We start from the raw sequence: 26,851 nt of genomic DNA, 5'->3' as shown, positions 1-26,851 counted from the left end.
ACTACTACTACTACACTTTAAGAAAAACATCTGGCGTTCTTTCGTTCTGCTTTTACAAAACATCTGGCGTCTTTCGTTGGTTTATTTCATCAATCAACGGCGTTTTGAACAAAATTTTTATTGTTTAATCACGCACAGGAGAAATCTCACCAGGCACTACCTTGGAGGTAAACAATGGCTGCTAATGGCAATGAGAGACAGAAGAAGTCGGCTTTTAGTTAACACTTACACTTCTACTTCTACTAACGTTTCCTACTGGAACATGCCAATGGCTGCTAATGGGGCATGAGAGACAGAAGAATTTGGCTTTTAGTTAACGCGCACGCTGCGAATTTTTTATTGTTCAACAACGCACAGGAGAAATCTCCCACCGGCACCACCTTGGAGGTCAAAGCGTAAGACTTGTTACTCACTACTACGACCACGACGACTACGAGGGACGAACGGGTGCCGCCTTAAGGAGCTTCGCCCCTAAAACCGCGTTACTGATGTTGCCGATTTCCTCCTCTGCGACATCATTCTACAGTGTGGCGATCACTGTCACCTACTTCTTGCTTCTTGTCTCGTGTGGTTTACGGCCTGTTTTGATGTTCGGCTACTCGTCACAACTTTACCACTTCTTATCTCCATTAGGCTAACGGATTTACCGAAAGCCTCAACCGCACATTGGAGGACGTGCTTTCCATGCACGTGTTGGCAACCACACCGATCGAGACACTGCCTTCCAGTTCGTCGACTTCGCCTACAACTCTTCGAGTCATGAAACTGCCAGTTATTCCCCATTTTACCTTCTCTGTGGCTGTGATCTGTTGCTACCTTTGGACACCCTGCTTCAATACGACCCGCGATCCGCGACTTTATACGTTCAAGATGTCACCACCATGCTAACAACGCGCGCACAGAAGCCCGCACTCGGTTCTTAGCGTCCCCAACTGCGCAATAGTACCTTTATTATAGTCGACATAGGTATGCCGACTTTTCTCCCGGATCTGGTGTTCTACCTCTGCGAGAATCTTTTATTCTGATGCGTCGACCCCTACCAAGTCCTGCGCCAGCTCACACCTGCCACCTATGAGATTTCCCCGACAACCTACTCATCGACTGCTACACTCAGCACTATCGTCGTGCATGTCTCTCGCCTTAATCCCTACAATGACGACACGTCCTTTTAACCATAGCAAGCACAGGGACGGTGATTTACCACATGTGGTAATGTCACGGGTATAGAAATGACACTCCAGGCACCGGCACTGAAATGGCAGCTAATGAAGCAAGACGACAACGTTGTTGTGGGGCTGCGTCTGTAGTGTTGACTTGCGAACATGTGCGCTCTGTGCAGCGTTAGTTCGATCAGTGCTGACAGACTATTACTGTGTTAATATTCCCAGTTATAATATACACATTTACCGCTGATGGTACGCAGATCTGAGATGATTCAGAGCGGCTAGTCCTTGGTCACTATCACCCGATAGATGGCACAAAGCTCGAAAGGGCAGGCCTTCAACGGCGTCGGTCCTCCCGTCTTTCGCACAAGAACTGCGGGCCTCCGGCTGGCTCCGTACTTTGGCCTACGGGGTCTGGTCGCCTGTGCCCGCACCCTAATCTCTTGAGTGGGGTTGAAGCCACATACCGCACGAAGGTGACTTCGCTCACTGCAGAAGCTGTGCTTGCTAAAGGAGGGAGCTGCTAGCCTTCCTTTGTATGATATTCCAATTTGTCGCTATCGCAGTCATCGCGTCATCTTTGCGGCGAAACTATGACTTTTTTGAAGTCGCCTTCGTATCGGATGGTACATAACTGCCGAGGTCCAGACACATATGTCGTCTGCGTATATGATTATTTTGACCGTGTTTGGCCGGGATCAAACAAGTTAAATGAGAGCAAAATTAATAGTGTGGGTCTTAATGCCCGGTCCTTAGTACTCCGCTGTCGTATAGCATGACGCGCCCTACGAGGCACTTGCCGTGTCCGTGAGACTGTTTGTCCTGGGGTATTGAGTTTTTCGATGAATTGCTAGCTGCCTGGCTGCAAGATCATTCTTTGTGTCAACAGCCAGTGGCCCAATCATACTATGCTATACCTGCTATACCTATACACTAAGGATCGCAAGGTACATATGACAAAAATTGGCCAACCTACGGAAACCTGAGCACGCCTGTGTGATGCGCCTTATACAACTTTCGTTTTTCACATTGCGCTGTACTATATGAGCTTCCATTGTTAAAGCGCCCTTTTGTGGTAAGTTCTATGGCTGTTTTTGTTGAGCACATGAGACGCAGGAGGCCTGGGGCGTCAGGGGACCCGCAAGGACGCTGAAGCTTATCTGTGCCTTTTCAGCCTTGAGTTGGTCAGCCACCGAAGCTCCCCTTAAGAGGACAACCAAGACCTCATCCAAGAACACACCCACTTTTCTCTCTGATTTCTTGTCGTGCAGGTCTATCTAAATAAAGAACTTAACAATCGGCGTACTGGCGGAGTCCTTTATACTGCCTGAAAAGAGTTTGCAGCGTGTTACATAACAAATTACAAGCAATTGCGGCCTCTTAGCAACTTTCACCATGAAGTCACGCAATCACTAATACTTCACCCTCTACGCTGCTGCCTTGGAACGTCGTGCAGTTATTTTGGCAGAGATCCTGCATTGCACCTTGGGATCTTTATTGGCAAAGCAGGAAATCCTCGCTTTTGAAAACACTGGGCTATGAGGAACTCATAGAATATACCAGATCATAATTTGACAATATCAATGCAGACAACTGCAGACACATACCTTCTGTACTCCGTCTCTCCTGCTTATGCTTCACAGCAGTCAATTTTTAGATGCGGCTGTTTTACTTGCGATGTCATTTCTGAAAACAACCCTTTCAGAACCCCACGCCCAAAGATCATGGAGCTATCGGAGGCTGCCTGATACAGCTCTGAAGTTAATCTGCAAGACGACGTCCTGCGTTCGGCCGTGGAGCTGCGGGAGCACTACCGTACGCAGAACTTATTTTGCCTACCGCACTCACAGGTCCATCAGGGTTTTCACGGTATCAAATAAAGTCTTCATTCATTCACTCTACAACATAAGTATCAACTAGAAATCCGACCACCGTAACGAAGGAATTCTTATCACTCAAGAGGGGTTCCCAATAGAACCACGAGAAAAGCAATGTTGTTGTAATTAGTAAATTAGTACTTCATATTGGAAAGGCAGCGCAACCACACATGGACAGAAGAAAGGAGGTACATGAAACACAGCCCAAACAACGGAACCTTTTATTTCAGAAACGGCACTTGAACGAACAACGACGGCAAGCTTCATGCATGCGCAAACTGAAGGAATGCACAAATCACTGCGTATCAGCAAAAAAAAATCACAGCATATCCACGGAGTGAATGATGATGAGTGGGCGAAGCTGCGGAGGTTTATCGGTAAACCGCGAATCTTCCGTGAATTCTGCCCAGTACATCATCACCGACGTGAGATCGGGCGCGTTTATACTAAAGGTTCGATGAGAGTTATGACGACTTGCAGCTCACTTTAATTTTACATGTACGCTGTGAATTTTCATTGTTTAGAAAACCATTGCTTTAGAAAACTTCTGGCGTCTTTCGTTAAGCAGCTGGCGTCTTTTCGTTTTGCTTTAGAAACATCTGGCGTTCTTTCGTTTTGCTTTTACAAAACATCTGGCGTCTTTCGTTGGTTTATTTCATCAATCAACGGCGTTTTCAACAAAATTTTTATTGTTTAATCACGCACAAGAGAAATCTCACCAGGCACTACCTTGGAGGTAAACAATGGCTGCTAATGGGAATGAGAGACAGAAGAAGTCGGCTTTTAGCTAACACTTACACTTCTACTTCTACTAACGTTTCCTACTGGAACATGCCAATGGCTGCTAATGGGGAATGAGAGACAGAAGAATTCGGCTTTTAGTTAACGCGCACGCTGCGAATTTTTTATTGTTCAACAACGCACAGGAAAAATCTCCCACCGGCACCACCTTGGAGGTCAAAGCGTAAGACTGGTTACGCACTACGACTACTACGACTACGACTACGAGGGACGAACGGGTGCCGCCTTAAGGAGCTTCGCCCCTAAAAAACAAGCGAACACAAGGAAACATTTTACATCAAAGTCATATCTACTGGTTTTAAAATCATACTCATAATGAAGTAACTTCACCTATGGTTCACTAATACATGAACCAGATTGTTTCCTGATGTAGTAAGCCTCGTTTACCCCTCTAACAAATTGGTTCTTATGTTTTTTCAAAATATTTACCCCTTTGAATTTCGGTTCGTACCCACAACTGTTAACATGTGAAGCCAAATGAGCATATATCCTCTGGTGTTTCATGAGTGTTCGTGTTCGTTCAACCTAATGTGTGCACATCTGCCCGTTTGTCCGATGTAACACCCCCCGCGCCTTAAAGGAATCGAATATACAACTCCGCTGTTTTTCATGTACATACATACCTTCTTTCTTTTGTCCATGTGTGGTTGCGCTGCCGTTCCATTTTCAACTGCGAACTAGCCCAAGTTTCAGTCTTCCTGTAATTAGTACCCTTAATCTATATATCAATCGTTAGAGCCACTCTGCACTAGTAGATATTACTTATACCAGTCTTCTTATATGCCAGCAGCTTGCATTTGAACCGATAAGGGCTCTTGTTCATTGGCTACCAGCGCCACATTTTCGTCCCGTATCTCAGACAGTTCACCTTGCCTCTGACAATTCCATTCCTTTAGAAAAAAAACAACATAACTTCTACCTAATCTTCCAGCTTTAGCGCTCATCTACCTCCATCGCCCGCACTTTTTCTTTTACATGTGCATGCAGTTTTTAAAAGGTCCCGCTTTACGCTGAGAACTAGAACAGAGCTGAAAGCGGCACGCAAGAATGAAATCGACTATTGTCCAGCCAGCTCCAGCTAGCGTGTCTTTTCAACCTTCGATCTGCCGGACTGTCAAGGGAGCCTTGTCTCGTATGTGTGCCAGTGTCCACTGCGCCGGTAATGCCGCCTGACAGCGTGGGAGAGAAACCCATATCTGAAAAACTTTTCGCCGTCCGGAAATGAGATTACGCCACGAAACATGACGCCAAGGGACGGCCGCTTCCAACGCAATTTGTGGACACGCCTTTCTTGAGGGCCGAAATAGGACCCTTTTCCAAAGAAAAAGAATAGAAGACAAAAAAGAATTGCGATTGCTGGCTCATGAATTCCGCCTCCTCTTTATCTCCTTGTTTACTCTTCGTCTATGCTATTGTGGCTTTTCAGTTATTTTTCTTTAGGGCGGTAATTTCGCGGTGCCCCTCCCCCCCCCCCCCCCATCTTGCCATTTTATGTCATAGGTATCGTCTTTCTTAAATCCTGAGATGTCTATTCATGCCAATCTCGTAGAGCGGCTAGAATAGGGTACTCAAAATGAAGAATTTTAAAAGAACTGCGGTAAGATAGGCCTTCATTTCACATCATTGACAATCTTAGCGTGAACTACGACACGGAAAAGTAAGGGAGCAACGTAAGCGCTGGGGCCCTTCCCTTAATCACCTGTGTCGTAGTTTGCACTTACATTTTAAATTAATAATATTCATCAACTAGCTCGTCTTTCCTATATAATTTCTCTTGACTTCTTTTTCCAACAAACCATTCACCGGCGTTAAAGCGCTTTTATGTCAGCCTAACTTTCGTTTATGTTATTAGCGTTACTTCAAGCTTGTCAAGTAGTGGTTATGACGCTTGACTGCTGACTTGAAGTTCGCATTTCCAAATCCCTGCGGCGACGGCCGCATTCAGATGGCGGCAAAAGTATTAGAGGCCAGTGTGCTTAGAGCCGCGTTCTATCCTGCACGTGCTTTCGCCAACGATGCTTTATGATGTCTCAATTTCTTTTGCTTGACTTTGTACTTAACGATGAAATGGTTGAGCATCATGAGCTCTTGTAGTAGTAGGTCTGTGCGATTTACATGTGTGCCTGTGTGTCTCTTCTGTGCGTACGCGCCATGCAGATGGAGCGTCCTCGGCTCAACTTCCCATTCACTACACAACGATAAGTAAGTATGCATGCGCTGCCGGCCTGCGTCTGCCGCTTGCTGCGGATTAAACTGAGCTACCGAAAGCACGTGTATTATACCTCCTTTCAAATGGGGGACATGAAAAAAAAAGATGTACACGAGCACGTGATTTACCTTTATGCTTCTGACTGCTCACGTTTTACATAGCTAACAACAGGACGTACATATTTTATGATGATGTCCCCACTCGGCGTCTCGTATATCAGTTCATCTACACTGCAAAGAAAGGCTGAGCGGTGTTTTCGTGATACCGCTCCTGCTGTGTAGTTCCCCTATCACCAAACGCTTTCAGATAAGAGCAACCTCGTGAACAATGCCTTTCATTCGGCCTCCCACTTTTCCTGTACGCCATTTATATCTTTACTCTCCTCATGCTGTTCCTTCCTTATCCTCAACCTTCCCAGCGAGCCAGTAAATGTCTTGAAAGGAACAGGAAATCGCGCTTCTCATTATCAATAACTTTTCGGCGGCTTTCCTGCAACCATTTGCTTTGACTTTCTCCCAGGTGGTCTGCCTCCTCTTATTTCCAAACTTGTGTGAAAATAAGCATTGTCTTCAAATTTTCTGCTAATAGAATTACATTTCCGTGTTTCTGCAAGTCTACTTGTCCTCCTTCTTATTCTATGGAATAAAAACCGGTGTTTTAATGCTGAAATATGAAGTTAAGGCAACGGAAGCTTTCGATTATATGTGTGGCGTATGTCATTTCACGCGCCAATGTGTTTCAGGACTATTTAAATGGCAACCATTTTGTTGCGAACCAAACGCACTTTCACCGTTTCTATCTATCTATCTATCTATCTATCTATCTATCTATCTATCTATCTATCTATCTATCTATCTATCTATCTATCTATCTATCTATCTATCTATCTATCTATCTATCTATCTATCTATCTATCTATCTATCTATCTATCTATCTATCTATCTATCCGCCTACATCTGGGCGCCTTCGTGGTTGACTCCTTGATCTACTACATCAGTCAGTCAGTCAGTCAGTCAGTCAGTCAGTCAGTCAGTCAGTCAAGAACTTTATTGGTAGGTCCTGAGGAGTTTAAGCCGCTGGGGGATCCAGGGGGGACACCCTAGCAGCCGCTACTGTAGGCGACGGCCGAGTCGGGGCGGGAACGTGATGGCGTTCCGCCAGTTCTTGGGCCCTCTGGACTGCCTTGAGTTGTTGGTGGAGCTCGGAGCTCCTTAGTGCCTCTTCCTAGTCGGACTGACTGGTGAGAGGTCCCTGAGGTAACGCGGGACATTGCCATAGCATGTGCGAGAGTGAACAATAGAGTTCTCTGCAATCTGGGCATTGGGGAGTGATGTCTGTGTTGTAATGGCTCAGTCTGCCCCGTGATAGGTACGATCTTGTTTGTAGCATGCGGAAGGCTACCGTTTGCGCACGTTCGAGCTTTGTGTGTGGTAATGAGTATTGGCTTCTGTTGTTGCGGTAGTGAGAGGTGATTTCGTGGAAGGTTAGTAAGGGGTCGTTAAACTGTATGTCTGGGCCCAGCTCTTCGGTGGCTGATTGATCGTCGCGGCGGGTGAGCTCTCGCTCTCGGTCATGAGCCGTTTCGTTGAGGTTGGGTTGTTGGGAGTGGACGTCTTTGCCCATGTGGGCAGGGAACCAAGAGAGGCAGTGCGAATCCGTGTGCTTTCGTGTTTGTAAGATGTGGGCTGCTTCACGCGCGATGTTGCCGGTTTCGTAAGCCCGAATGGATAATTAAATTTCAATATGAGGATACTGCAATATAACCAACTTGAGTAATATGTCATGGCATGAAAAATTCCAGCAACTTCATGCGAAGCATGAAGTTGCTGGAATAATATAATGGAACAATATAATGCTGGAACAATATAATGAACGTTACATATGCGCCCCTATGACTCAGCCACTCTTACGACAGTCAACCACTCTTAATCTCCGGAGAAATATCCCGATAATTCCGTAAGCAACCACAAGACTCCCACAATGCGTGGGATCTGCCAAATTTTTTGTCAGACGCGAGCTCGCCGATATTTGTGGGGTCTTACGGTTTTATATAATTGGCGTTTCAGAGCGAACACTTTCACGAAGTCTACAAGATCATGATACTCGCATGAAACAGTACAAACATACTTATGTATTGCGGCCTATTATTTTGTTCATTGTTACATCAGTGATGTGCACTGTCGCCCTTTATGAAAGGGAACACGAGAGCGCGTGGCCTGCGCTTTGCGGCGGCTGCCTATAGCGCCATTAACTGACTGCTAAAGAAATCACGTCCATTTTTGGCGCCATCGCCCGTTGCGAAACCGGAGCGGGAGCGTAATCTAGCAGCGCTTGCCCGACGGCCGTGACTTGTTATTTTGTTTGCCAATAGATGACGCCAGAAGCGGACATGCTTTCTTCGGTTGTCGCTTGATGGAGCTGTAGGCAGCCGCCGCATTAGCGCAGGCCACGCGCTCGCGTGTTCCCTTTCATAAAGGGCGACAGTGTACAATAAATACCCTACCTACCAAGTGTCCTTGCGTAGTTACGCACTCGTATATAGAAGTCCGTGGTCCAATGCGAGTGCCGCGGTTGGCTGAAACAAATAAAATTCACTATAGGCTCCTGCTTGCTGCTCCTACGCGAATAATATTCGCGTTCACATCGTCGCTTTCGGGGCGTACTGGCGCCTTACAATTTCAACTCGTTCCAGCAAGATAGTTTTGCATCACCGACATACGCTTGCGAAACAGCCTCAGCGCGTAACCAACAATAGCGCACCCACGGTCGAATGTAATTGATTTCTCCGAACAACATTTTTTTAGTTTCATAAAAAAGTGCCACACACTTGAAGCATCTGTTTACATACCATAGTACACAGGGACGGATACGAGATTTTACGAAGGGGGATTAGCATTTTGGAGAACCTGATGTGTCCTCTTTTTGGGGTACACAATAAAAAATTTATGGGTGGCGTTCGGGGCATCCGCGACGCCCCTCTGAATCTGGCAGTGATGAAGTGATTGAAAAATATACATAGTGAAGCAATACACGCGTAAAGCATCCCATGAAACGCTATCCGGTTAAACTCCGCAATCGAAAACAAACGGCAAACAACACGCTCCAGCATAATCAGCCAATTCTCTGAGAATGGATGACGTGCACGAGCTACCTGCCTAACTTGTAATTCATGTAACATGTGTAGCCTTTCTACAGGTGTAATATTCATCACATTGTAATAAAAAAAGTGATGACGTCAACAACAGTGCAGGGATGTGCGAGTAGCCGCGATGCATCTTTCAAGCTTGTACAAAAAGCCTTGTGCCATTTGTTCTATGCATGCAAGCACACGCCGCGAAAACAGTCTCGTTCCGGCATGACACGAAAGTGTGTTCTCTGATGAGCGCCGATACTGTGACATACCCGATCTCTTGAGAACGGCGAACGTAAACACGGAGTTGGTCGTAAGCAGTAGCCAGAGCAATGGGACGATCTGCTGCTCCCGTCGGCCGCGAGGAAACCTTGGAGGTTCGTTTTCTGCAAAAGTTTTTCAGCGAAAGCTGTTATGAGATCACAACAACGACCGTTTTTGGCGCCGTAGTTGTCCGGCGCCGCCGCCGCCGCCGGTGTCCATAAACGCTATCGCGCGAAATAAGAAAAAAAAAAACAAGATAAGAAAAAATATCCAGGATGGAACGGGGTTCAAACGGGGGTCTGTGCTTGGGAGCCCAGTATTCTACCACAGATCCATGCCGGTGCTTGAAACTTCTTTGCAAAAAGACCCAATACAGGCTTCATGTCGGGAAGGAATCACATTAACATATTGTCATGGCGTCGTAACGTCGACGAAGACAACAGCTGGCGTGGTCAAGATGAAACCTTTATTTGGCCAAACTTGTGGCCGGGAAATGAAAACTCAAACTACAGCAATACACGCTGTACACTGATAGCGGCGAACTGGGCGTCGGCCGTCGAAATACTGACAAGCGGTGAAGCGCGTCGGTATTTATACATGCGCCGTCGAATATTCCAGCGTTATCGCTGGTTGCCGCGCAAACTCTAGAATAAGTTCGAGTGTTCGCGTCTTGCGCGCAATCTTAACAAAACGATCTACAATATACGGGAAGCTTCTCGAACAATGATGCGCGGTTTGCGCTGAGCGTTGCTGACAGTCTTTGTGGGCGAAAACCGAATACCGCTAAAGTGATAATAAGAAACGCACGTGGCAATATGTAATATATCGTGGTAGAAGACTAAAATAACAACCAGTCGTCACACACTCAGAATTGGGCAACGAGTGGCCTGTTGCGCAACGAGCGGGCGTTTATTTAAGGCGAAAGCCTGATATGCTTCAGTAAACACGAAATTTGACCGTTGGCGTAGGCGTCCCGCGTCGTCGGTGGCTTTTCGCGTCCCGCGGCGTCGGCGGCGAGTGGTGCAGAAAAACGTCATCACGTAATGACGTCACCATATGATGCCATCGTGACGTCACAGATCCCAGAAATTGTGACGTCATCAGTCACCAATTCTGGCTTGACGTCATGTGACGTAACGCCACTTAATGCCATTGTAGCACCCTCCTTTGGGCGGCGAACAAAATCGGACAGCGCGCAACCACAAGAGAAGAAAATAAAGACGGTGCTTCGCAGTGGCACGTGAAGCCATGGCTCATGTTCCCAGCTGGCGTCGATTCTGGTTCAGCCCTCTCGCTACTTCGCTCCTGTGGCATAAGCCTACACCGTCGCCACATGACATCGTAGCTTGGTAAAGGGTGGGCTGATCACGGAGACAGTGCAAAACAGGTGATATGTCTCCGATCTTGGAGGCGGTGCGGAATCACGCTAGGTGAACAAAGCTTTCGGAGAGTGGCGGAGCAGGATGAAATACATCTGGGGAGCGTATACATGACCGGCCGTTCGTGTAGGCTCTCATACAATGACTGAAAAGAAAAAGAAGGTGGCTTTCGCCTTCGAGTCAAATTAGGTGAATGCATAAGGGACCGTGTGGTTTTTTTATAGATTACAGCACGCAGTATGCTACAGGGCCCGATCCGTCCAGCACTCCTTATCATAACGCGAAAGGGCACCTAGCGCTATCCTCTTGAAGCAAAACAACGCCAATCTCGATTCACTAGGCACCGAAACTAACTCCCTAGGGAGACCGCGCATGCGCACACCTTGCTTGCATTTATCCGCCGGTGCGCACCGCCGGCGAGCGGCTGCGTGCTCGGCATTTCGAATTATTTTGGGAACGCCTGTACGCTCCATTTGTGCACATGCAGAGCGCTAAGGCTTCAACCTGGTGGAAATGCACATCGCTGTGGCTACATGGCAAAGGATTTTGCATAAGGTCTATAGAGGAGGCTATAGTCCTTCAGAGTAACAAAAGAGGCTTACTGCAAGGCACTGTGGTCATGTGTACCCGTGGTCATGTGTACTAGGTAAAAAGATTGTCGTCCCTGTCGAAAACGACTCCCCGCTGCCCGTACGGGAACAAGAGAACGAGATGTCCGTGGCCAGCCGTCAAATTTCACCACCCAATTTTTGGGCGCTCAGCTTGCAAGATATATTTATTTGATGTTCAAGACATCCCCGCCGTAAAGATCTATTCCCACTACCGCTTCTACAGCTTAATCCTGAAAGTCCAGTTAGTCAAAAATAAGAATAGTTACTCCTTCGCGGTAGCAGGGCTCTGCTTTGGAGAACGTTGCCCGTTAATCAGCGTATCACAAAATGGTAATGCGTGCCACTTAGCTCACAATTTTGGCGGCCTGGGCGTGTTGGTATAACGTGACCAATAAATTCTAAGCGCACAAACAGACGAGGACAAAGAACACCTATGACACAGAGGTGCCTGTGTGTCATACGTCTTCTTTGCCCTCATCTGTCTGTGCGCTTGGAATTGAAGGGCAATTAACCGCTGTTTGCAGCGTACTCCTAACCGTCAGGTGCTGCAATATTCGCACCAAAGTGTCTTTTCGACTGTGAAAATGAATTCTAGGAAAAATCCGGTGTGATTTCAGGCGGCTGTTTCGGTCGACGGTACATAAGAATACGAAAACAATTCAAAGGAGCGAGGGGGCTGAAGCCCAAAATCACCCCCCTCTCTGCCTTAGCCCCTGTAGAAAGCATTGTGAAGCTTTTTCATATAAGAGGGTGTTAGACCGTAGCGGCTGTTCTGTCTATATAAATGAATTCAGCGATTAATTCAGGACTTAACTATGTTGCTGTTTTTCCGTAGCACCTGCCATACTCCCATCCACAAATGCTGCATGACGTTCAGTATCCTGGCATTAGATATTTACTTTAGAACCTGAAAACGCAACGCCATCAATTCTGCGCTTTTGCGGCACTCCTGCCAAGCACTCGTTGTGCGCCAGTGCAAAGTAACGGCACGTGCCGTATCTCTTTGAATCTTTTTAGCCTTCATATAATCGAAGAGCTGCAGCTGGGCTCTGAGTAAAACACAGGCACAAAGGCAAGGTTAGGCCCACGTGCATGCATTATTTTTTTACCATTTCGCATTGACTGAACGGTGCCAATTGATCATGCTTGTTATTCTTCGATATGGCGTTCCCACGGGCTGATTGTAGTAATGACGCAGCCAAAATGTTATCCGAAGCTTGCACATGTGTGTTTCCTGTTTTAAAGTTCATGCTAATTAAAAAAGACAGAGGCCAGAGGGTTAGCGTAACTCGCAAATTTTCTCGCACTTTTGCAGTAAAAAGAAATATACGTATATAGCGAATGGATTAAGCCCGAATAAAAAATACAAAAGAAAATACACCAGCCCACCTGTGCATTTGTCACTTTAGGTTGTATCCCGTGTCAAAAATAGTGTATGCAAAAGCAGATTACCGGCTACGTTCAGGCCTCCATATACGAATGCCTTTGCTTAATACTGCCGTGAACGCGCTTTGTAGATAAGGAAAAAAGCAGCACAGATTAAAAAAAAACAGCACGATTGTATTTGTTAGTTTTAACTTGAATACACAGTTCTGATCATGTTGCTGCTTATTTATTTTTTTTATCGTAATAAGACTGATTCGAAAAAATCGGGGGACCCTTAAGCTTCCCCTTTAAGAGTTGAACGCGATAGCGAAATCCGGCCCCTAAGTGCGCACTTAACCCACTAAGTGCATACTTACTAATGTGTGTTGTTACTCACAGACGCACACAGACACACACACGCGCGCGCGCTATGTATCTATAGTAATGGTACAGGATTTCGACCTAAAGCACTTTCCTGTGCTATAGTCGAGACATATTTCTCACAATGCCTCACAGATGGCAGCACCTTATCTAATGTTTGCTCTTTGCTTTATCAACGCCTCGTCTAGAAAGAAGGCTTTGGCTTGATATGTTTTCCGCTAGATGGACATAGTTGTCCATTTTTGAAGCTGTTTGAGAGTTCGTGTGTGTTTTTAGCGGCGATGGCTGCACTATCCCGGCTTTTTTCGAAGCATGGCGTCGCGCAAAAAAACGTAGTTTGACGGTCTCGCCAATCCGCCTACAAATCGCCGAATAGGCTCATTCTCGTCATGACACCTGTCGAAAAAAAATGCTTTATGGAGACGCCTTCCACAACATGGAATTTACGTGGTGTTTTTTCCCGCCGCAGTTGCAAGTAACGTCGTGGCTTTGTGGTGGAACACCGGCTTGCCACGAAAACGGTCTGGGTTGGATACTCCATCGGACCGATGATTTTTATTGTTTATTTTATTTGCATATTTCTCGATTTTTTGGTCACGGATGATTTTCTGCTCACAAGCTACGTAGCGACGCCGACACCGACGGCGGCATTTCTGCGAAACAAGCTCTCTAACGCTATCGCGTTAAAAGAGCAAAACTACCGTATAGCCGTAGCCCAGAGGCGTTAGAACGGCGTTTGAGAAAGCACTGAAGTAAACCGAAATAGCTCGTGTTTGGCACCGTATGATAACAATTACAACAGACTATGGAATGTCCACACCTGCGTGGCCTATTTGCTTTTTATGTCATACTTACCTGAAGCCGCTATACAAAACAAATTTGGTAGAAGTTATTTCTTCGTTATTATTCCGAGTGCGAACTTTCTCTGATGGCCTCGACACAAGCACTCGCGCTGTCTCACCAGGTCTGCTCAGTTCGTACGATTTTTTATTAGATTTCTCGCCTGTACCTTGCTTATCGTTAAAGAGCAAGTGTAACTTTTGAAATGTCACGCATGAAGCCCCGTCTAAGGTATACCTTCACAGGTGTGAGGATTGCTGTCGTTTTAGGTTCGGTTGAGCTTTCCTTGCTACAAAGGGAGGGTGAGGGTATTCTAACTAGAGCGACCCCGGAAGCGAATGAAAATAAGCGCATGCGAAATGTAGCGAAGCTGCCTAAGCATGTCAAATTGCAGACGAGGTTTTGGGACCACCGGCGGTCAATCCAACGGGTGGTCGCTACGCCCTGTTCTCTGAACGCTTTCGCACCAAAACGACGCCCCATGTCTGGATGTCGTCATCGCAACGAATACACGTGATAAACAGCGCAAGGTGGTCCTCTTTGCCTGCTTTCGTGAGGTTTGTAGCTTGCTGGGCGTGCTTGGTAAAACTCTTGCCACGCAAGTGCAGTCGGCTGTTGCGCCGTCTACGATATCGGTCCACTGTTTTGCGAGCACGTCAAAGCCTCTGTGTGATCCAATACGCTTCCTTTGGCGTACGCAACCTGGTGCTACAAAGCTAACACCTCAAGTTTCGCTCCGTCTACCCAGTGAACACTTAGCCATAGACACATGCGCCACCCGCCCTTCTCACACCCCGTTTGTCCTGCGACCCCCTCAGCTTCTAGGATGGCCGCAATCTTTCGCACCACAATAAATTCCCCCCAATTTCTGCCGCGTTCTTCCTAGTGATTTCGCAAGTGGCCACTTGAAAGGGTTAATTGAAAGTGTTCGCATACATAACTTATGCGACCAACGCTCGGCTCGGCGCTCGTAGTGGAAAGTTCGATGCACAATCCCCTCGGCCGAATTTTGAACTGTTGAACACAGTAAGGCACCTCGTCTGTAGGTGTCTCTACGTGATTTGCGATTCGGTCGTAAAAAGACTGGTAAGCTTACCAATTACGAATCCATTGCACACAACTGTAACCGACATAAAAGAACCCAGCCACGAACACCATGCGCGCGGTTCTTTGCGTTAAGGCCAAACAACATGCAGCGCTTTCACCGGCGTTTCGTTCCCAGGCGTAATTCGGCGTCGACGCGCTTACGGCGGCCGAAACGTGAATTTCAGGACGTCCCAGACATGGGCAGCGTCGGCATCAACGCCGGAAGCAGTTCGATGGCCGCAGAACTAATCAGCGCGCGGCTGGCAGCGTAATGGAGTCGTCACTGTTGTCAAAATGGCTGCCGCCCGCCTCGGACGTATTCAGTCATCGCCGAGCAATGTGTAGCCCGTAAGTTCTCAACGCATGCTGACTTAGCTTGCTCCCTAGTAGCTTCGACAGCAAAGTGCTCGTGATATATTTGATCTCTTCCGAGAGCCATACATGAGTTCATCGGTAGGCTTAGCAAGAATGAGTGTATTGGCCATTTACGTGGCGTCAAAGATGTGGAACAACTTCAAGCTCAGAGGACGTCTATTAGTTGGCGGTTTTGAGCTTAATAGCTGGCGCTACAAGTGAAATAAATGAAGTAGACCTTTCCGCGGCACTGCGACTCGTTTTTCGCACTACAAAACCGCAAATGAGACATAAAAGCTATAATCAGGAATATTTCTTGCTGATTCATTGGCAGAAGCTGCACACTGCTTTGCAAGGTTTTAAGTTCATTCGCTCGGGGCACAGTGTGCGACGCTGGGCCCGCGCTGGCCTCAGCGTTTCTAATGTGGTTGGCCGCCTTCCCTGGCGGCGTTTCTGTGACGACGCCGAGAGACGCAACGCCAGAAAACACCAGCAAAAACACTGCATGTGGTTCGGCCTTTACATTAATTTGGGCTAGACACTACGAAACTCACACACGCCAACCAATGTCTGATATGGATACGCTGCGCCGAAAACAAGAGCCAGGTTACGCAGTTGCGAAATTATTCCTTAATCATTCTTCACATGTAGTGTGTTTCAGAAATTCGTCAGAAGTTCTTAAAAGATGGAAAGCTGCTTTCAGAAAACGGTAAGCAATAACGCAATACCGCACAAAAATTCTGCTTTCGCTAATTTGTAATCCAAACATCCAGACGACCGAAAGCCCGCTACTCAAATCCCATCGTCTAAAAAATTCATAGCCTGCTTCAGACATGCAGGTCTGCATATATGAAAGCACGTTAACGCCGTTTAATGAGTCCCAGTCAGTGGCATCAACGAAATTATTCTGAACTGACGAAGAGCGTACCTACCATGTCTTAACCAGACAACGCTTGACTATGCCTAACCATTCATCTCTATCAAAAGAGCTTGAATAAAGCGCCCTTATCAGAAGATCATTTCGCATGATGATGGAGTAATTATTTCAACAGCATTGTTATTTTAGATTCGCTTTCAGTTATCAATTAAACGTGCCCTCCTCCAAAAAAGCAATGCGTGTAGCACACTTTGTTCTTGCGTTTTCTGTCTCTAAGACAGTTTGAACGTGTTCTCTCGATCGCCCACGAGAATCGAAGGGTGCTTGCGTGAAACAGCCCCGGCTCTCCCATATAAAGAGTAAATAAATGTGCGTATTTAGGGATTACTGCTTATAGTGTTAAGAGTGGCAAAGGCAACTGTAAATATCAGGTGTCAAACGTACAATGCAATTACTTTACTGATACTGAAGTGTGCTGGTGTTGCATGGGACCGACACAGTAAGAAAGATAAAGAGGTAAATATGCCTTTCATTCTGCCTTCCTCTTTTCCGCAACGACACTTCTATCCTTGCTATGCTCATGCTGTCCCTTCCACATCCGAACAGAATACGCAAGGAACAGCATGAGAAGCAGGAACAGGATGCGGATACAGCGAAATCGTGCCGCTTGTTTTTCCAACAGTACCCGTGAAAAATGTAGCCGCATGTTACACTCTCTGTGAAATTCAAAGGCGAACGCCAGCTGCGAACTTGGTAAGGCGTTGAGTTTATGCAAAGGAGGAACAGATTTAATGCAGCACGTAACCAGCCACAATGTAAGACACGAGCATGAAACTACTTGCACGTTTCTGTCAATAACAGTGTTCCTTCCGCCACCATTGAAGCTGTATGCACCTTACGTGGTGCAGCAATGCCTCCGGAATCTGCCGTCCTTTTACAGATCAACGACGTCAATTGTTGACGTGATTAAGTGAGGTGCTGTAATGACGACATAGTGTGACTTCACAGTGACATCACGCCGACGACGCAAATTTTTCGTGATCTGTGACATCAGGCTGACGTTACTATATGTGCTGTCATCACTGACTTGAAGATAACCACGTTGGTTTCGAGACGGAATTCGCGAAAATCTTGCCAGTCCTGTATGGCCTCACAAACTTTCGGATGAATTAACGGATGTATCTCGAAGTGTAAAACCTACATAAAACGTTACGGCATAATTTCATAATCACTACAAATAACATCCCCTATACCTCTACACTTTCCTTGGCATTATTGCCTGTTAGTTCTCATTACATCGATAGATAGATAGATAGATAGATAGATAGATAGATAGATAGATAGATAGATAGATAGATAGATAGATAGATAGATAGATAGATAGATAGATAGATAGATAGATAGATAGATAGATAGATAGATAGATAGATAGATAGATAGATAGATAGATGTGTTTTCGATTAAAGGAATGATACTCTCTACTGTACTAATACCCGCTATAGACTCTCGCATGCACAGTCCCTTACAAAAATTCTCATTGAAAAACCATTGAGAAGTTATTGAGCAATGTCAACAGATGGCACTGAAAATACATTGTGGATCAATAGAAAAACTGTTGAGAAAACTGTTGACCAGTATTGAAAATTGGCCCGCGACTTTCAATTGAAAGACCATGTTGTAAATCAACATCGATATATCGTTGAGAGGAAAAGAAACGTCAATTGAAGATGCATTGTGGATCAATAGAAAAACCATTGAGCAAGCTATTGACCAGTATTGAAAATTGGCCCACGACTTTCAATTGAAAGACCATTACGCAAATCAACATTGATTTATCATTGAGAGGAAAAGAAATGTCAATTGAAAATACGTTGTGGTTCAAGTGAAATTTCGTTGCGCTAGCTGTTGACCAGTATTGAAGATTGGCCCACGACTTTCAATTGAACGACCATTAAGGAAATCAATATTGATTTATCGTTGAAAAAACGGTGAACGTCAAATTGAAGCATTGTTGATAGGGTTTTCACATTCAACACTGAAAGGTCAATGAAACATGGGTGACGCTCATAGCCTGACTGAGATCATTCTTGATTTGGGAAAACGGCCAAATGTATATGTAAGTACATGTGTACTGCAGGCCTAGCTAGGTCACCTTTGGCCTGCAGTACATAAGTGCCTACATTTTCATTTGCCCATTCTTTCAAAACAACAATAATCTCAATTACGCAACATACATTCAGATTGCTGCCAGCTGGAATAAAACCTTTAGCATCATCGTTTATGAATACACTGCTTGTTTTTCACGCGCTGTAAGGTGCAGCAAAGGAGGTAATGTTTAAAACTTACTCAAATCCGTATTATATCTCGAAGTCTCTCACAGCCAAAGATATATACCAGTCTCCTCTACCAACAGATATTCACACAGGTCATATTTTAGCGGTATACATGGCTCCCTTTGTCCATTCAGGTAGTGTTTGCAAGGTGCAAACACCTGTGAGTAAACGACACTTATACTTGCACCCGAGATTGGCGACACCAAGGCACATGCCAAGCAGCAACACATTAACACTGCCATGAACTTCTATTCTTCTCTATTAGCTTGTTTTAATGGACACTAGCCAAGTTTCTGTGTAACTTGGGAAAAAAGAAGAGAACAGTTTTCTAAGTAAAATATTTATTTTTAAGCAACAACTTTTGTTCAAGTTTCTAAGTATTTGTGGTTTGACATAGCAAGAACTTCCCACTGTAATGTGCAAACCGCATCCAAGTTGACAAAATAAGTTAAACACTATGTAAAGCACCACTTTAATAAATAAATTTTAGACAACTACAAGTATCAGAAGGTAAAAAAGCGCATAAACACTACTGGCAAGGCACACACACTACGGGAAGAAATGTGCAGAAGGAGTGAACAGGGCTCACACTGGTTTCAAAGCCAAAATTCAAGGATCTTCAAGGATTCCTATAGAAGGTTCTTGGAGGATGGAAGGCAGCATCACAAGTATCAATTTTCTGCTCTAACAAAGTTTCCAAAACAATACGGGGAGCTTTATGCATTTGAAGTAAAAAATGGGATTTAGCCAAGTCAGAACCGAGAGACAATGAAGCCAAGGAAAGTATAAAGGACATAATTTGTAGGTTTTAACTGTAGAGTAGTAATTACGACATAAATGGCAAGGAATTAAACAGGATGAAAAATCAACTTGCTGCTGATAGGGACCAAATCTACAACCTTGAGATAATGCGTCCGATACTCTACCTGATCATATTAGCTTCCTACTGTGCACAAAATTCACAGCATTAATGAAGCTGCTGGGACATCTTTTATATTAGATAAGTAATCTTGTTCAGTTCCCCCGTCTCACTTTTTCAGGCATTGAGAAACTGTTTAGTTTTATGACGGTGATGTACGACGCTTCTACTTTTTCCGAGTACTGACCTGCTAAACAACAAAATAGTAATGACCGCTTCAAAATTTTATCCCCAATTTTTACAATTCGATCGTTGAATACATTTTTGACTCCATGCAGCCATCATGCTTCTCCTGTTTTTGGGCTTTGATAACAATTGAGTCAAGTGCGAATTGGATTTATGCCAGCAGAGCAATCAACTTAGCAAATATCCTCTACATACAAAGTCAAGGTTCTTGCCTACACAAAAGATCAATAACAATCACTACATGGGAGTCAATCACTAAGCCTGAGCAGCAGTGCCATCAGCTTTAGTCAGAAGTACTTGGTTTCTAGCACAAAGCATCAACTTTTTTTTCACATTTTGCCTGCATTATAGGACAGTGGATGTTTGTTGAGCTAGAAGATCTATCACAAGTAGTGAGCTTGCTATAGAAGAAGAGAAACTAGCATAAGCGCTGGATGTGAAGTCGAGTCCCAAGAAGCCAAATCAAGAGAAAGGGGGAGAAGGCGGACCGACAGTTGCGGAAACGAAATGAATGATCGGTAAAGCAGTGATGCAAGCAAGGTAAACACAGTAGCCGAATCATCACTGAGCATGACATGTTCCCTCAGTTTGCTAGACAAATGTTTACAGAACACCGAAAGAAATTAGTATTGTCAATATTGGACACTATATGCTAAGAAATTCCAAGGGTTTCAGGGCTTTAAAAATGTGCTTTTACTTTTTCAAGGGTTTTCAATCGTTTCAAGGACCTGCATGCACCCTCAGTAAAGGAGCAGATCACAATTTAAAGTGGAATGTGTGCCCTATGAATACCACCAAAATATATGATTGCAAACTTGAAGCTTGAATGAGCGCTCACTTAATGCAACTGTGCATAAACTTACACATCAAAATATTGACACTTGACTAGTGAATGCAATTAACGTTAAATTAGTGTAACGAGATTTTTCATACACTTGCACATTATAAAATCACAGTCGTTCACTATTGGTAGCACCACCCCTCTTCATCTGTTCAGGCAACTTCGGTTCCCTCGACAGAAGTGGGGCCAAGGTATTCTTTACATTCGTGGCCAGCGATTTGTGACAGATGAAGCCTGCGAGAGAAGGACAGGGCACTTATAACTAAAAGTTCCACTAGAAAAATATAACAATCTTTGCACACGTCACGATGAAATTATTTGATTAGTTCTGTATGGGTATAACTGCAGTGCATGACCAGCACATTGCGTTCCCCAGTAAAAATGCAAAAGAGGGCAAGAACGAAAAGCACGCTGTGCCAGAGCTTTATGAATACCTTCTATGTCAAAGGTGTGAACCATACTTTACCACTTTGGCTGCAACATAATTTTCAGCTAGACATATAACAAACATAAGAGGAGAGACAGGGCAGAGCTTTTGCCTTCAACTGCTTAAATTCATTCGCAAACCCAGAGTATCCCCAATGGACAAACAAATGATCCAACAAGTGCGCCAGAATATCATTTAAGCAGGCCAGCAAAAAAAGTTTCACTGGCGACAGAAGTCACTGTTGCTAAGCTTCTCAAGATATGCCACTTCTTGCCCAGCGAGTTCAAAAATGGCACGCTTACATATTTATCACCAGCCATGAAAATGCAGCAGTCTTACTGCCTGTCTGTCTAGAGAGCAGTCAGAGCCCACTTATCTAGTTAAAAACACGAGTTACGTTTTTAGTTTTAACAGTCAAATAAATAGAGTGCATTGCTCAGTGGATTTGCTTGCACGTAAAGTGACTTCCTTGCATGTCTGATTGTTTCAATTTCGTCAGCTGAAGCCTAGCACTCTCTGGCAGTTGAGCTGCCAAAAAGATTGAGCTGCCTCTGCCCCTTCACTCTTCATTTTCCTGTTCAGCATAGGCGTTAGGAGATATGTCACAGCTAAAGCAATCACACAAACTAGCCCAACTCTCTTATTTAACTTTGCCTACTGAGTAACAATATGTTTACTAAGAAAACTTACAAAAACTACGAGACATTTTGAAGTAATTTTGTCTGTTTACCCAAGTGAGATGCAAACAGCTTTTGGAAGTTCGTATCGTGTAGCATATTTTCATTGCTCCTAAAGAAAATTCCACCACGCCACAAGAATTAAGAGTAGCTTCAATTTAATTTGCATCGTACAAGCTGATATGCTGTTAAGTGCATTTTGTATGTCATAATTACTCTTCATAGGCTTCTCTACAAACAAACCTAATAACACGGCTGACAATGAAGTGTGTTTTCAAACTTCAGAACACCATTTTACTTTGGCTTTACTGCAGTTATGCAAGCTGGTTAGACTAAAGCCTGCAGAACACAACAGCTATAAGAAATGTTCTGTTTCAAAAGTGGCATACTCACTGTGGGATATACTTGTAAGAATATTTCTTTTATAACTATAAACCCACACTTACTGACAAGCAGTCTACGACAACCAAATGCTCCTTTTGAAGTAAGAAATCACGAAAGAGTTGAACAGTTTCACAGTGGTATTCCAAGGTACATGTCACAGTTTGTAAGAAGCGAAAAATAGCAGACATCAAACGCCTGTTCAGAGCTGTTTGATTTAGTCAGCATGATGAAAAAAGTTAAACACGTTTTCCCTAACTTAGCGGCGAAGTTGATTGACGGCGTGTTATAAATGGGCTAGGTGCTTACCGGCAAACAAGCACCAAACATCACATGCAAATATAAGGGGACCACCAATCACACAAGACATCGAATAACTCATCTGGAATACAATATCCTATTAGCTTGTAGTGAAGTTTTAAACAGCAGACGGGACAATGTTAACGACCAAGCTATGGAATGCGCAAACAATGTAATAATATCAGGGGTTTTATGACCCAAAACCACGATATGATTATGAGAGATGCCATAGTGGAGGACTCCGGAAATTTCGAACACCTGGGGTTCTTTAACGTGCACCTAAATCTAAGTACACGGGCCTCAAACATTTTCGCCTCCATCAAAAATGCAGCCGCCGCGACCGGGATTCGATCCCGCAAACTTCGGGCGCCATAACCACTAGACCACCATGGCAGGGGCCAAACAATGTAAAAAAGAATATGGAAGTCACTGAGCATTACAGTACAAGGAGCGTGCATGCAAAAATTTGCTTCATCTGGTGACAAGATAGTCAGCACGCCATTAATAGATATGGCAGCGGAATTAACATCACTCAATGATAAGACACCTGATGTGTCCCTTTCTTCCTTTCCTCTGTGAAAATTACTTTTTGAAACTGCAATATATGGCTGGATTTTACTAATAGCATTCAGTTCGTAGTCAGCACTCTGGCTGTGCTCTACCAGTCTTGCTCTTCGTTATTGCTGTTTTGCACATAAAGATAAGAATAATACTTGAATGCCATAGTCCGCTGCCAGTTCATTGGCACAACTTGGTTAGGGCAAATACAATGCCAAAGACGGCACTCTAACACACAAGCATGCATACCTTACAACTTGTTTTACCAAGTTTTACTTTATCATGAAACTCTGAAAATCAATTTGTTAATTCTGCCTCGCATAGATGTCCCAAGTTTCCTCAAACAGTGAGATATCCTGCTATGGCGCTGTGCAGGTAGCTGACAACATATTTTTTCAGCACATCCTACCAGAAGCAGGTGGCCACAAGCATGAATGGCCAAGTGGAACATGTATATGACATGCACTTGCTATTACATATTGTTTCCTGTCTTGGAGTTGCTCACAATATAGGAGCAATAGGTCTCTCAATTGAAAGGGTCTAAACGGTCGATTTGTATTGATGGAAACAAATAAATACCATTTAATATGGCCTTGTCCAGACTTGCAGGAAGAACGCTTCCATCTTTCACAGCAAGCTGTCCACCACTTCAGTCTCTTGAGCTGCTGGATACATGCATAACAGATACCACAAAAAGTTCTGTCAACTTGTGCACAAAGAGTCCTTACAGTACACAAGTAGTAATATTAAGCATGATGGCTTAACACAGGCATATCATTATATACCAAAATTGTCCTCGAAAATAGGCCCAGGATGCATTAAGAACAAGTATTAGAGTAGCAGTGGGTCACTGCAAATAATTTTAATTTGCATTAGTTGTCGAATTTTGCTACAATTGTGTATTACAAAAGGGTGAGATATACAGCTTGCCATATAGGTAATTTGAACACAAGAAAACTCCAGGAGCAGTCCCATCAAAATATTAAATAAATATACGTGTGCTGAATTTGCAGAATGGATGACAATGAGCCCATTTATTGTATGACATCATGAATGTGGAGATTTCAAAAAAGCTTAAGATTCAGTAAAAGAGCAAGAATGCCAGACGGGACAGAAAAGATTGAGCACTGTGTCAGTTTTTCTGTCCCTCTGCTGTTCTTACTTTCATTAAATCTTGGGCATGCTTTAGCAACATGCCCAATTTTCCTCTCTCTGAAACAACTATCCTTGCTGTACTAAAGTCCATTCATGTGCAGACCTGGTCCTTTACACTAGAAGTGCCTGTTCAATTTAATGAGCCCTTGATCCACTCCCGTTCTTTTGTTCTTTAATAGCGAGGGCCTCGTGCCAGCAAACTTTATGCCCTCAGGTAGCTCATGACGGTTTATTGATCAGCTACCAGCTCGTAGATTTCACGGGCTATGCGACACCAGCATGACTACGAATGCTGGTGTGGCACTGCCGGGATTACACACACAGAAGTGCCCAGTGGGGTGGATGAGAGAACGACTATGTCGTAGCTAGAGTGGTGGAGTATGAGATGCAACACTTTGTTGTAGGTTCAGGCCCTGGCAGCAGAATGTTTGTATTTTTGTCTACATTAATTCCTCTTTATGTCATAATTACTACACTACTTTTAAAAACTATGAATAATCTCCCCTATACCTCCCTTGGCTTCATCAGGTTTTGTCGAACAAAAAAACTGAGCCCCTTGATCTATTCCATTCTTTTTTAGTTTGTTCAATTTCTCAGTGCTGTAATCACGCCTGAGAACCAGTAACCTCACTGTGATCTGCAAACACATATACAGATATCAGAAATTGCATTCTCTAATTAACTACTTCATAAACTAAAGCAGCATTGTCACCAGTTTCACTGAATGCTAGATCTTAGTTGTACATCCTGCAAATAAGAACCCCCTTTCAATTTCCTCTTTCTTTAGCAAAGCACCAAGGAAAACAAGGACTATACAGTACAACACAATCAAGTAGTGTTTCAATGCACCAGCACAGCCTAAACCATTTACCATTTGGGATAAGAAGCTTTTGCAATGGTGCCATTCCCTGTTACAAGAATTTGTAGTAGAACGTGTATGGTTCATCAAAGAAAATATGAAATGGCATGTCAGATATCTGACCCAATTTTTATCACACAAACACAGCAACAAAAAGAGCATGTACTTGCTTAATAAGCTTAATTGAACTGACACTAAATATCAAGCACTCATTACCTACTTTTTAATTGCTGACTTGAGTGCAGTTGTTTATATTAGAAAGTTGTGGTGCATGACAATTTAGCGCATACCAAGTTTTGCTTGAAATGTCGTCCCTTCCTTGTCACGTGCAGTTCAGACACGCCGCGTGTCCCGCGCCCAGTTTCGATATCAACCTTAAAAGTGGAAGTTGAATATCTCGGATAACGTGCAACTCACGCGATTTCAAAAAAAAAAAAAAAAAAAAAACGGCATGCCACAACTTGGCACACACTATATCTTTTTAATACAAACTACCTCCCTCAATAATTAAAAAGTGGATGAACGAGTTGTTAATTAACAGCGTAAATGTAATTTTGCTTGCGGCAAAGTATTTCGGCCTCGACTTCAAGTTCATGAGCGAAAATGACAGGAGCCTGACTGTCACACAACGTTTATAAAAAATATGTAATGTCCAAAAAGAAAACACACACACTACATGCATGCTGTGCGACTTGATGTGTGTACTTCCTGTTACTACCAGTATCCATAGCGTGATTCAGACAAATGCATTGCTTCAATGGGCATCCAGCACACATCTAGGTGCTACGAGCCGCGACCTTGCATAGCCAGAAGGCAACTGCGCTAATTACTTGCAAAAACGACGCAGCACGGTAGACGCCGACGCAACCAGAGACATGCTTTGAGCAGTATAGCGTGTGCATGACAGCATTGTGTCTTCCTACCTGCATCCCCGTCTACCTTTGCAAGTTAATTCATTATACCTATGCTTATGGAACTATAACTTCAATTGCATTTACACCACAGAAAGGGTGTGGAACGACCAGTATGTTTAAAAGCGGACCCACTTTTACGGCGACAAGGCAATGTGCAAGTCGCTCCAAGCGACGATCTCGTGCAGCCAAGTTATAACGGCTCAACAACACAAGGCGTGCGTGGCAGGAGCACAGAATCCCGTAATGGAACGCGCATTCTTCAGCTTGTTTTCAACTGTAATCAACGCACACGGCAACCGCTCCATAGAAAGGTATAACGAAGAGCACAGAAAGCAGCGATACTAGCACAATGCATACTTTTTTAGCAGGCCCTTGCTCTTGCGCAGCATCCCTTCTGTGGTAACTGGCCGGCCGCCCAGGCACTCTTACCTGCATAAGTTTTCATGCACTAAGGTAACTCAGTAACGCAATTTGGTAACATTCTTGAACTCACCGAGGTGTTGTATCCACTGCGGCGACTGTCTCGTCAAACGGCCCGCGCTTGCGCTCTTGTTCAAAGCTCGCGTCCGTTGGTTGGTGCCACGACGACGCATCGCCGCCGTCGATTCCATGTCAAACAACGACCCGAACGTCCCGACACGCGATGTAAGTAGTACGTGTTCATTCAACAACGACAACCGCACGTAATATTGATAAACACGGTAAAAATAGATGCGCGAAACACCACTTCGTTCGCAGCGAGCGCAGGGGGCCTTTCAACGGAACCCGTTTGAAAACGTCACGTGTTCACTGACGTCTCTGCGCGTGCGCGTTCTTCGGTTTGAACTGATTGGCTCTCTCGCTCAGCGGGCGATTTGAATCCTTGAACTGAGTTGCGGCAACTCTCTCTCCCTTCCGTCGACTGCATCTCCCTGTTCATGGCCTCTGATACGCCGGCGCGCAATCTTGGAGGCCATAGCTTGT

At 44.6% G+C, this 26,851-nt stretch overlaps 1 long non-coding RNA gene across 1 annotated transcript; it reads right to left on the bottom strand.

Moving 5' to 3' along the window:
- Positions 1-20,677: 20,677 nt before the first annotated feature.
- LOC125757960 (uncharacterized) lies at positions 20,678-26,396 on the bottom strand. The gene is made up of 3 exons (XR_007415601.1): positions 26,382-26,396; positions 23,540-23,622; positions 20,678-20,851 (listed from the first exon to the last, which is right to left on the bottom strand). It is a non-coding gene; the product is annotated as an uncharacterized LOC125757960 (long non-coding RNA).
- Between the last annotated feature and the right edge of the window lie 455 nt (positions 26,397-26,851).

This window comes from Rhipicephalus sanguineus, chromosome 3, assembly GCF_013339695.2.
Source record: "Rhipicephalus sanguineus isolate Rsan-2018 chromosome 3, BIME_Rsan_1.4, whole genome shotgun sequence".
In the NCBI taxonomy this organism is placed as follows: domain Eukaryota; kingdom Metazoa; phylum Arthropoda; class Arachnida; order Ixodida; family Ixodidae; genus Rhipicephalus; species Rhipicephalus sanguineus.
The sequence above is the reverse complement of the archived record's forward strand: the minus strand, read 5'-3'. Positions and strand labels throughout refer to the sequence as shown.